Source organism: Vipera ursinii (assembly GCF_947247035.1).
Source record: "Vipera ursinii genome assembly, chromosome: 15".
Lineage (NCBI taxonomy): Eukaryota > Metazoa > Chordata > Lepidosauria > Squamata > Viperidae > Vipera > Vipera ursinii.
Window position 1 is genome coordinate 9,491,292 of NC_139528.1, and position 13,065 is coordinate 9,504,356.

At 42.2% G+C, this 13,065-nt stretch overlaps 1 long non-coding RNA gene across 4 annotated transcripts; it reads right to left on the bottom strand.

Moving 5' to 3' along the window:
• Positions 1-1,401: 1,401 nt before the first annotated feature.
• Positions 1,402-12,856, bottom strand: LOC310647307. Of its 4 annotated transcripts, XR_014493858.1 has the most exons (6): positions 12,613-12,803; positions 10,564-10,663; positions 9,703-10,003; positions 8,470-8,571; positions 3,278-4,078; positions 1,402-2,208 (listed from the first exon to the last, which is right to left on the bottom strand). It is a non-coding gene; the product is annotated as an uncharacterized lncRNA (long non-coding RNA). The 4 variants fall into 4 exon arrangements; XR_014493857.1 differs by lacking the exon at positions 10,564-10,663 and having other exon boundaries at positions 12,613-12,856; XR_014493859.1 differs by lacking the exon at positions 12,613-12,803 and having other exon boundaries at positions 10,564-11,047.
• Positions 12,857-13,065: the final 209 nt, after the last annotated feature.

Consider the following 13,065-nt stretch of genomic DNA (forward strand, 5'->3'; position numbering starts at 1 on the left):
GTTTCAGGGGTCAAAACTCCATGGGAAAAGAGAGCCCCAGTACATTTGCAACATTATTACTTCCTCCTCTTCACATTCCCAATCGGAGACACAAACCAGAATGCCCCCTCCCTCTTTGTTCTTCTCAGTTCAAAAGGTTTCTTCCCTGGTCTTTTGTGATGGCCTCCAGGCAGGCTGAATAAACAAACCTTGTGTCTAAGGGACAGAGATGGCCAATTAACATCCTGTCTTCTGTTCCCCTCCTTGGGAATGGCAGAATCCAGTAAGGGGGTGAGATTTAGGTTTGCATAGATAGGGAGTTAGAAATGAAATATAAATGGATTCTGACAGGTGATGATGTTAGACCCTCCAAACCTTGGAAGCAAAGCCACCAAAATCAGCTGTCAGCAGGAGAGAAAAACCACCCGCCGCTCAGGACCCCATCTTCAGGGAAGTCCTGATAAGAGACTCTAGATTAAAGAGTATTTTTTCCTCAATAGATGGCAGCAGACCTGTGCTACCATTCTCTCCTCTGAAGAGCCCCTAGACTCCTAATTCTAGAAGGAGTTGATATCTGGGGCAAAAAGTATTTCGTGTTTGCTTTCTCCTCTTAGGTGCCGGTGTCCGAAGGCCAGCTGAGGAGCTTGCTGGTCCTTGGCTACCACTTCCTGGTTTTGTGTTTTTTTATGTGATAATGTTAATGATCTGATGTTCTAGGGTGTATCCATGAATTCAGTCTTCATTGGTACGGCTGAATAAAGCTGCTGATGATTTTCAAGAAGAAAATTAAAGCCTTGAGTTATCTAAATGTATGCACAATAAAGCAGTTTTTTTCTTGAAGACGTTTCGCTTCTTAATGTAATAATATTCATGATCTGTTCTAGGGCCTATCTGTTAATGCAGCCCTTCTCTGTTGTCTGGTACAGCTGAGAAGGGCTGCTGAAGGGAGCAGCAGAATAAAAGTGTGTGAGTATAGCTCTTTCTCCTAATGAGCTATTTTGGAGTTTGAATGTGCTTGCTTCTCCTAATTAATCTTTCTCTTATCTAGAACATACTGGGATGCCAAATTGCTCAAAGGCTGTCAATTTGTGGTAGGCACTGCTTTCCTATTGCTGGCCTTTTGGAAAATCTCCCATGATACTCTACTAATATGCAAAGTGATCCCCTGAAGCAATATCTAATGCATTCTTAAGAAAAGAATCAGAACTTGAATCGTTAAATGAAAAATAACGGACAACAGGAAGAAGTAAAAGGGACTTGCAGATTCTCAGTACAGCAAATAGATTTGAATATAACCCAGATTTGAATATATGATGTATACATATCGCTTTCTTTTTACCATAAGAATAATAGCTTGGCTTGTTTAAAATGGAAACTAGAAGATATGTAAGGAAGACAGAGATGGATGAAAAAGCAAGCATGACAAATTCGACAGGTCATTTAATGTCAAGTTACAAAGACACCCCCTTCCCCAAAAGCCACATATGATGCTCTTTCAAAATTACAAATTATGCAGTTGACCTGTTCATTCGCCCTTAGCACCAAGTGCAGATTCTGCGTGCCCACCTATCTATCCCCTCCATCCTGCCCTTCTGGGTGCCTTAAGACCCTGGCCCTGCTCTACCCCCACTCCCCCCAATAGCTCCCTTACCTTGCAAAGACCTGCAGAGCTGAGGAGGTGGGGAAAAGGAAGGAAGGGGCCTTCTCTGCTGGACCCCGTGGGAGAAAGTGGCATTTTTTTCTCATCATCCCAACATGCAGCTCTCTTCGCTGGGGGCGGGGAGGAGGTTGAAATCTCAGCTACTGGATTTCTGGGCTGAGCAGCCCTGTCCTCTGCCTGCTGGCTTCCCTCTGCCCTTTGAAATCTGCTGAGAACAGAAACCACACAGAGGTTCTAAATCATTCTAATCTATTCCCAAACATGGAAGTCCAGGGGAAAGAGAGGGTGAAGTACGCAGATTGATCCCGCAAACTCCTATGCAAGGAGTAAAACTGCATGACGATGCACTGCAATGCATCGTTTATTGTTCTTGATCGGATGCCTTTGTTCCTAAGTGTGTATCGTTCCAAACTGACAGATGATCTTGTTTTTTTCTTCTTTTTTCTGATAGAACCTATGAGGGTCTACACAAGCAGAATGGATTGGATGGATTGAATGGATCCTGGATTTGTGTGTCTCCAGCCTCATGAAGCTCCATCCGTGCAATTCCTTGGAACATCTGGCAAGATCTGCAGAGTAAATTCAAAGGAACAGGTTAGGAGCAAATATTAAGTATTTCTCTTGTTTTTAAAGACTACAATTTCATGGGGGGAAGGGGAGAAATAAGTAAAAATACTGAATGACAAATATTCCTTGCACGTTGTAATGGAATGGAATAATGCACTTCAAATGGAAAGTATTTACTTAGTTAATAAATTTACAGGCCACCTGCCTCATACAGAGGACTCTGGGCAATTGTAGAAGACTCCAAATGAGTCTTATCATATCTCTACCATTATTATGAGATGGTGAAGAGATCAGAAGCAAGAATAGGTTTTCAAACACAGAAGACTAAAGCAGAATAAAAGGGAGCCATGCTGGGCTAGGACCCAGGCCCATTTGAATAAACAGGTGTTTTTGCAGTAGCAAAAAAAATTCATACAGGCAGTCCTCGAGTTTTGTTTAGTGATTGAAGTTAAAACGGCACTGAAAAAGGTGAGTTATGACCCTTTTTCTACACCTGACTTGCAGCATCCTCATGTGATTAAAATTGCTAACTGACCCACATTTATGACGGTTGCAGTGTACCAGGGTCATGTGATCCCCACTTACAACCTTCTGACAAGTAAAGTCAATGGGGAAGCCAGGTTCACTTAACAACCGTTTTACTAGCTTAATATCTGCACTGATTCGCTTAACAGCCGTGGCAAAAAAGACAAAATTGAGGCCAAATTCACTTAACAAATGTCTCACTTAGCAACAGAAAATGGAAATCCTTGAGGTTATAACCTTTTTGTTCAATGTGAGAAAACTGAGAACTGAGGGAGTAGGGCTTGGAGCCAAAGGAATATGAGGCACAGAGCCAATATTTGCAAATTTATAAAAGTTAAATGGTTTAAAATGCTATATTTAAGCCTTCTTGCCAAAGTGTATTGCAGCCTCATTGCAGATTTTTAATCTTTTATTTAATATCAAATTCAGATTCATTCCCGCCATCTAAGATATTGATTTTGTGCCAGGGAAAGGAAAGGGAAGGGAAGGGAAGAAGGAAAGGAAAGTGAAGTGAAGTGAAGTGAAGGAAAGGAAATGGAAACCCACCTGAGTTTTGCATTGGGTATCCTACGAGAATTCGGGGGGCAGGGATGGGGGTTTGGCTGTTGTCCCCCTTTGATTGTGCTGGATTCCAGGGATGGGGAGATCTCTGTGGGTGAAGCTGGGCCCTCTGGGTCGCCCGTCCCCTTGTCCAGCAGCCTCTCTCCTCTGATTCATGGAGCCAGAATCAGCCTGTTGAGCCCTTCTGCCATCTGGGCTATCTGCTCACAGCGTGGCAGTGGAAGCCCTCAGAAGGATCTGGAAGGGAGCCCAGACCGGCTCCCGCATCTTGGAGGCCACGAACAAAGACCGCGGCTGGGAGATGCTGAAAGATCCCAAGGAACAACACCAAGGATTTGCCCCCCTAGAAGGCTAAAGGGCAGAATCCACTCTTGGGCTTTAAAAGACGATGCTCAACTTTGATTCCTCATTTGTTTGAATTCCTGTTTTTGGAAAAGGAGGCTGCGAGAAAGGATTACGCTCCTTTTTTTGCAGTTATTTTTTTTCACAACCAGATAAATAGGGAGTGAGTTGAGAGATGAGGGGCCTGACCATACAATGCCCTTATTTCCCTTGAAAACAGAGCAGGGAACTAGGAAGAGACCAGACTTAGCAGATTAGAGGCTTTTTAGTGTTCTCAGCTTATTTTGTGGAGGAGCTGCTGCATAGGAATTTAGGAAGCAACTGAAATTGGATGGTAGAGCTCTGAGGAGAAGCTGCAGGGGAGAAATCCATGGATTTAAGGCTGCCTTCTTTCGCTCTACATTTTCATCCCAGCTTTGCTTCTTCCAAGGGCACCAAACAGAGCTGAGGAAACAGGGAGAGTGTCAGAACCCATTCCTATCTCATTTCTATCTATCCCCTCTGACCCAAAATAAAATCTCACCTCTCCCTGGGGGGGAGGGGGGATGTGGCCGCAGGTTTATTGCCTCTACTTCCTCTATCCACTACAATGTAACCTTACTTTCCTTTATTCCCTGTGTCCTCTATTCACTACAATGTAACAATTTGCTTCCTGCCTTATATCTCTGTCTGAACTTTATCTCCCTGTGAGCTAGAACGAGGGAGGGAATAAAGAATGCAACCTCCATGCCTGGTTTGTTTCTATGATCCCAGAGGAAGGTGTGAAGAGCCGCCCGACCATCGCTGCGGATGGGCCGGATGGGCCGATGTTATCTCCCCTTTTCCCACAATAGACCTAACACCTGGGGATTGGCCGTCCCATACTGGCTGGGCGAACTGTGGGGTGGGGTCTTGCTTGAGGTTACCTGTCTATTATGCCTGCTGTTAACTACTCTTAATAAAAGTTCCTGTTGAAAGAATTCGCTTCCTTAAGATGTGGATTTGAAGTGGGTCCTGACAGAGGGAATGCATGAAAGGGGAACATTTTCATCAACCACAATTGCTTTTATGCTACCTAACCCCGAATTTGCCACTGAAGTCTCCATTTCCCCAGTCTGGAGAAACCATTTATAAACTATCTGTGTTCCCCTTTTCTTGGATGCTTCTAATACCCGAAGCAATTTGATAGTCATGAAACATGGTCAACTGATTTCCTACCCGCTAACCCATGCACGTTTATGAATAATGTAAAAAATGGCTATTTCACTCTTGGTGTACTCTCCTGTATTTTTCCTTCTTCTGCCTCCTGTTATTTCACAAGTTGCTCTTCTCAAGTTGTAAGAGAATAGCTGGGGAAATAACAGGAAGCAGAGGAAGGGGAAAAGGTGCAAGGGTCTTCCACTGAACCAGGCATTCTTCACTGCCTCCTGCTTCTCTCATTCCTGGATTATACCGTGGATGTTGACATGATGTTTGAAAAAGCATCCTGGCTGAAGAGAGACTTGGTTCCAGTAGCAATCAACTGGAAGACCAGGTTAAGGGCAGATCATCAATGAGAAAACCATTCTTTTTTTGTTAGAGGTTGACAACAACCTGATGGCACACAATTAATTTTAAAAGGTACGCGAGGCTGTGTCATCCTTCTCTTCATTAAACTAGACATACCCAATTCCAGCAACCGTTCTTTATATGTTTTAGCTTCCAGCCCCCTGATCATCTTTGTTGCCCTTCTCTGCACTCTTTCCAGAGTCTCAACATCTTTTTTACATCGGGGTGAGCAAAGCTGGATGCAGTATTCCAAGTGTGGTCTTACCAAGGCACTATAAAGTGGTATTGACACTTCATGTGGTCTGGATTGTATCCCTCTGTTAATGCAGCTAGAAGTGTGTTGGCTTTTTTGGCGGCTGCAGCACATGGCTGGCTCCTATTTAAGAGACTGTTCACTCCAAGATCCCTCTCACTGTTTAGCCAGGTAGCACCTATGCTGTACCTGTGCATTTGTTTTTTCGTGCCTAAATGCAGAACCTTACTTTTTGTTTAACAAAATGATGATTATGATAATGATTTTGCAGGATTTGTATGGTACCTCAAATTGAGGTTTGATCACGGGTGGAGTAGGGCAATGGGTGTTGTGACAGTCCAATTTTAAGACATTTAAAACCATGTTGGGACTTCCGGTGGCGACGCGACGCCGAAGACAGCCGTTTTCGGGCTCCCCGCTCCGCAGCTGTGTTTTTCCATCGTAAACAGCGCCGATCAGCTGTTTAGATGGATTTGAAGCCCCCTCCTCGGGAGAAGAGGAGGGGGTGAGGCCCCAGGTAGGGGTTGAGCTCTCTGGGGCCACCTGAGCTGAGAGCTTGGGCGGCTGAAGGATGAGCCCCCCCGAAGCCTGGGTTGCTCCGAGCTGCACAGCGCCTCTGCTCTGGGATTATTGGAGCAGAGCCAGGCGTTAGCAACCACCCCTGCCAAATGGAAATACTTTTGATTATCAAGAAGCAGGCAGAGCGGTACAGGAGGTCAAGGTGAAGTGGACTCTTTATTTTTACTCTCTAGCTCAATGGATTTTATAGCTTCAAAGTGAAAGTGAGTAATAAGTGAAAGTGGGGGAAGATGGCGGCTAAAGCTTCTAAAGCTCTTCGGAATGTGGGGTCTTCCCTGGTGCAAGAGACCTCATTGCAAGCTTTGTTTCCTCCTGCATCTCCCCCGGCATTGACGCTTAAGGATTTACAAGACGCTCTTGGAAAGCATGTACAATTGATGTCTGATATGATGGATGAAAAGTTGAAAAAGCTGGAGGAGAAAATGGAGAAATTGGAGAAGAAGATAGAAGAGAAGCTGAGAGCAATGAGGCGGGACATTTTGTCTAAGGTTGAATCCGTAGCTGAATGTGTGCTACAGCTGGATATAAAAGTGGAGGATCTCAGTCAAAAGAACTCTATATTAGAAGCAAAGGTATTAGAAAATGAAAATATAAGGGATAAAATGGACGAAGAATTGAGCCTTGTTCAGTATAATCAGATGCAGTATGCTATTAGAATCAGGGGTTTAAAGTAAAGAAGATTTAAAGCAGCTGATTTCTGAGGCTCTGGAAGGGGTACTGGGCCAGTCAGCATCTGAAATTAAGAGAAATATGGACAAAGTTTTTCGTGTAAATTCATGGATTGCAAGACAGAAGAAGTTACCCAGAGATGTGGTGGTCTATTTTACAAAGAGAGTAACGAGAGATGAAGTTATTCAAGCTGCTTATGATACTAATTTGGTAGTGGATGAGCAAGAAGTTTTGGTTTTAAAAGAGATCCCTCCGAAGATCCTAAGGAGAAGGAAAGATTTTGCATTTTTGGTACAGGAACTTAAGAAACGTGATATTAAGTTTAGATGGGAGATTCCAGTTGGATTGGTGGCGACGTATGAAGGTAAAAGACATCGTTTGGTTACTGTGGCTCAGGCACGTGATTTTTATAGTAATGTGTTAAAAGCAACCCCCCTATCATTTTTGGAAGCTGCAAAAGGATACGGTGGGGGAAAGCCTCAAGACGTTACAGATAGACAGACAGAGGACAATGGTGTTGGAGGGGATCAAGTCACAGTTTCATCGGTTGCTGCAAGAGGCCAGAAGATGACGCGTGCCGCCCTAAGAAGAGCGAGACGAGAGCAAGAGCAAGATCAGCAGAAAGTTATGGAATCTCCAAAGCGTGCTTACAGTGAAGATGTGAGAGAGGAGTGGTCTAAAGAAGTTTTGGGGGTCATGACAGAGGTGCTCCAAAAGTTTTGGGGCGTTAAGATTGCTGATTAATTTTTAGATTAGAATGTCAACGGAGTAAAATTATTATAGAGAAAGGTTTTTTTTTCGTTTTTTTCTTTTTTCTTTTTGTTAATATTTTACACAATTTAAGATTGCTTGCTAGAAAAGTATATTAGGGTAATGGATTTAAAGTATGTGTTGAACTAAGAATGGGTATGTAAGCTCCTAATTAATAACAAGTTGTCTTAGAGATTGCCTAAATCTTTTTTTTATATATTCTTTGTATTTGAACTTTTATTTGAATTTAAGGATGATTTGGAACTGTGAGACATTTGGTGTGATACATGCAAGAACTATTTTTGATCGTAGTTTAGTTTGGTTGGAGATTATTAAGACTAACAGAGATAGGCGCTTTTGGCGTGTAACTGAGAAATTGTTTGGAAATTAGAGAAAGGTGGGAGAATGTAAATAGCAGGTGAAAGTTTTTTTGTTTTTTTTCTTTTCTTTTTTCTTTTTCTTTTTTTTTTTTGAAATTAATATGAATAAGGACTGGGATTAAGAAAATTTATTTTGAGCAAAGCTTTTTTTCTGTTTTCCTCTTTTTTTTCTCTCTACTTTATTTGTAATGTTAATATTGTTTGTATTCATTTTATATGAGCTAGAGAGAGATAGAATTTATAGTTTATTGTTGATAACATAAGGGTGTCTATGTTTGTTTTTTGATTTTATGCCCTGTATTTAGCTCTGGGAAGTCGGGGGGGGGGGGAGGGAGTGGGGGGGAGGGATAGGGAGGGTTGGATAGGGGTGGAGGAGGGGGGGATTAAAGTTAAAATGTATTGTAAAACTTTTTAAATAAAAAAAAACATGTTGGTTATAAACTGCTGGTACAATACTGTAATCAGGTGGGTTGCCCTTTCCTCAGTCACAGAGAGGACTCAGGACTTGCTATTTCATCCAGAGGGGCCAAATCCTAATCAGACGAGGCATTTTTTTAAAAAACAAAAAACCCTTGGGATGAATGAATTTTTATGTGTTTAGATGAGAAGATGACCTTATTTAGCCCCCAAAGTCATTATGCTATTCCTTTTCATGTAACTAAGTTTATTTCACTTACATGCTGCCGGTTTCCCTGTTTCAGAGGTGTTGCTCTCTCCATTGCAAGGCGATTTCGGACATTCTCCAGACCCTGCTTGACTGGCAAACAGATCAGGCACATCTGAGCAGAATAATTGAGGTTTGATCACGGGTGGAGTAGGGCAATGGGTGTTGTGACAGTCCAATTTTAAGACATTTAAAACCATGTTGGTTATAAACTGCTGGTACAATACTGTAATCAGGTGGGTTGCCCTTTCCTCAGTCACAGAGAGGACTCAGGACTTGCTATTTCATCCAGAGGGGACAAATCCTAATCAGACGAGGCATTTTTTTAAAAACAAAAAACCCAGCAGTTTGTAATAAAATGTAAACACTTGTAAGCCATTGTTGCTATGTTAACCAACATTATTCTGGTTGTGGGCTTATTGAAAACATACTGTAGGAAATTTAAAAAAATAAATTTAAGTTTAAAAAGCTTGAAGAAATGGCTTCTTTCTACAGTAACTAAGCTAAATTACTGATAAGATCAATGCAATGTACGATTAAGTACATAGAGGTTCTCAAATAAATCAAAGAATACAGTATACATAAAATGTAAAAAAAAATCTAAGTCATCCTGCCAAATCATAAATAATGGCTTATGCTGCATAATAGTTGCATCTGTACATTATGTTAAGTCAAAGCCAGAGTAGCTTATAACTTTGCAAAATACCTCAGTTTATTTCCATCTGCTTTTCCTTTTATTTGCATTGGCAAAATACCATCCTTTTGAAAGCAGCCAGATAAAAATCAGTAACATTACTTCTGCACTTTTCTGACTGCCTTCCATGTGCGTCTCTGGCAAGGCAGCAGGCAATTCATGCGAGGTCTCAGAAGAGTCAAGAACAAGAAAAAAAATGGAAAGATGGAAAAGAAAGGAGGAAAACATTTCAGATCAACCTCATCGCTTCTTTGTTCCACAGAACTGTCCAATACCAAAATGGCAAATATTGGTGTGGATGAGAAGCAGCATAGAGAAAATAATTCAATCCAGAATCTGCGATGTCTTTGTTTCTTTGTTCCACAGAATTGTCCAGTACCGAAGTGGCCAACAGAGAAGTGGACAAGAAGGAGCACCGCAAGAATACTCAAATATTTAAAACAGCCTACGGTAAGGAACAATTAAATTTAAAAAGATGTTCATGGATCAACAATATTTGGCCCGGGTCTTACTTTGGGATGGAAAAATTAATGTGATTTGACAGGGACCCACCTGGAAAATCATCTAATTTGACTGTGGGTCAAGTCAGAAACAAATTGAATGATGGTTTGGAGGGCGTTGCTGTTCTCTGGTAGAAAATGACAATCTTCCTTGCATCCCTGAAGCTAGAGGTTTCCAGTTGGTTTTCTGATTATTTTGCTTTTCTCTCACAGATGATCATAAAATATCTTCCTTCCAAAGATCTCCAATCCTTTGTCCATGTTCTTTTATCAACGATGCTGCGGGAGGAAGTCTGATCTGAAGCGGTGGGGGCTGTTTTGAAGCTAGTGATGCTCCATCAACTCATTTACTACTGTGGGAAGAATTCAGGGAAAGAAATATTTGGTAAATATTAAAAAGAATATATTTCCCCAAAGAAATAATGGAGAAGATCTTTAAAAAGACAGAAACTTCTCCTCCCCCCCATTCCCCCGCCCCCAGCCAGACACCTCAGCAGAAACCAGGTTTTAGAAATGCAGATGTAATAATCCATTCAGGAAAGTTGGAGCCTTCCAGCTGGAAACTGAAGAGATTAGGAAGACAAAGACCCTTAAAAATATACATACCCTACCTGTCAGAACCCACCCCAATCCACATCTTAGGAAAGAAGAACTGTTGGAGACAGGATTGTCCAAATAGGAACTTTTACTAAAACATGGTTCACAGTGGATGATCTAGACAGGATCTGGAAACTGTCTCACAGGTCGATACTTTTAAAGTGTCCCAGAGTAAAACCCCTCCCCACAGTCCATTTGGTCAGTCCTGGATCAGTCTAGTTTCAGGGGTCAAAACTCCTCGTGGGAAAAGAGAGCCCCAGTACATTTGCAATATTATTACTTCTTCCCCTTCACATTCCTCGTCGGAGATACAAACCAGAATCACCCCCTCTTTCTTTGTTCTTCTTAGTTCAAAGGGTTTCTTCCCTGGTCTTCTGTGATGGCCTCCAGGCAGGCTGAATAAACAAACCTTGCATCTAAGGGATAGAGATGGCTCTTAACAACCCTGCCTTCTCTTTCCCTCCTTGGAAATGGCAGAATCCAGTAAGTGGGTGAGATTTAGATTTGCACAGATAGGGAGTTAGAAATGAAATATACATGGATTCTGACACCACCCAAATTCTAAGACAGACATAATAGGATTAACCCACCAATGCCAAAGGAGCATACTCAGACTCAGGTCAAACACATGACACAGGAAATACAAAGCCTCAAACAGGAACAGGAAACAACCTCAAGAGCCCCAGAAGGCATAAAAGTCCACCACTCTGCTCCATGTAGTCACTTTTTTCCAGAGCCATCTTTGTGTCTGGCTCTGCTCTTCAATAAACTACAACCTTGTTTCTAAAGCAGTCTCCATATTGTTTATTCCCAGTTTGGACTGGACCCTGACGATTTTTCCTTCAACGCTACGCAACCAGGTAAAATATACTGAAGTTAATCAGTAATTACTAAAGAGAGGGAGAGAGAGAGGGAGGGACAGAGAAAACAAGAGAGAGAAAGAGAGAGATATGGAGGGAGAGAGAAAGGGGGAGAGGGACAGAGAGAGAGAGAGAGAGGGAGGGAGGGTGGGACAGAGAAAGAGAGAGGGATAGGGGAGAGAGAGAGAGAATTATCCAAGTACCGAAATTGTGAATATTGGTGCAGATGAAAAGTAGTAGTGACGTCTGTGTTTCTTTGTTCCACAGAACTGTTCAGTACTGAAGTGGCCAACATTGGTGTGGATGAGAAGGAGCACCGCGAGAATACCAGAATATTCAAAACAGCCACAGCAAGGAACAATTAAGTTTAAAGATGTTCATCGATGAACAATATTTGGCTTGGGTCTTAGTTTGTGAAATAGAAATTAATTTGATTTGTGTTAGAAATTCTGTTTTATGATAGCCCTACAGGACAAAGGAGTGTCCCCATGGGCTTTGCTGCTCAACAGCTCAGACCCAGATTGTTGGGGGCAATAAGCTGACTTTGTAATAATGCCGCTTGGGGGTGTGTGAAAGCCCTAACAAGCAGGCATATACATAGAATGAAGGCTACTGCTAAGCTTGTAAGCCGCCCTGAGTCTTCGGAAAAGGGCGGGATATAAATGTAATAAAAAAACTGCAACCGTTTAACTGTAACTGAAAACTTTCCTTGGAACAAAAAGAGCATAGAGTATAAAGCCTAGATTATAGCTGGCAAACTTTCAAACGCTGCCATCTACTGGCTGAATACCATTGAAGTTGTTGCAAACTATACATGCCAACAATGTGCAGGGAGTCAAGTTACGACAATTGAGCCCAAAATTTACGTTGCTAAGTGAAACATTTAAGAGGGTTTGACCCCATTTCACGAATTTTCTTGCCACGGTTGTTAAGTCAATCAGTTTGTTAGTAACAGGGTTGCTAAGTGAATCTGGCTTCCCCCATTGACTTTGATTGCCAGGTCACAAAAGGGGATCATGTGATCCCTGGGACTCTGCGACAGTCATAAATGTGAATCAGTTGCCAAGCAGCTGAATTTTGATCACGTGACCATGGGGGATGCTGTAAGTGTAAAAACCATCACAATTCATTTTTTTCAGTGCTGTTGCAAATTTAAACAGTCACTAAATGACCTGTTGCAAGCCGAGGATTACATGAATTTTAAACAATTTGACAGGGACCCAATTTGAAAATAATCTAATTTGAGGTTGGGCTAAATCAGAAACATTTTTAAAGGCATGAAATGTTCTAACTTGGATTAAATATCCTGGGAAATCCTCAGAGTTATCATGAATTTAGAAACTATTAAACACAACATAGTGAAATTACACTCTAGTTGACACACACTTGCCTTTTTTGAGAGAACAGGGAAGCTTGACCCAATCTATTTAGTTAATTGATTTATATGGCTGCCTAACTCACAATCATGCTCGATTCCAATAATGGATGTAAAGCTTTTAACTTACTTATCAGAGGTTTAGCAGAATAACGGAGCTGGAAGGGACCCTGGAGTCCAGCCCATCTGCTCAAGCAGGAGACCCTACCCTATACCATCTCAATCAATCAATTAATCAGCAATAAAGCTGGAAGGGACCTTGGAGTTCTTCTAGTCCAGTGGTAGGCAACCTTGGCTCTTTTATGACTCGTGGACTTCAACTCCCAGAATTCCTGAGCCAGCCATGCTGAGGGAAAAGGGACAGGTTTCCATGCTGAGCCATGCCGGGTCAGGAATTCTGGGAGTTGAAGTCCACGAGTCATAAAAGAGCCAAGGTTGCCTACCCCTGGCCTATACCGTTCCAGACGAACGGTGGCCCAGTCTCTTCTTAAAAACCTCCAACATTGGAGCATCCACAACCTCTGGAGCAAACCTCCGTTCCACTGGTTGATTATTCCAGCCCCAACGAAGGACCCGCGAGCCC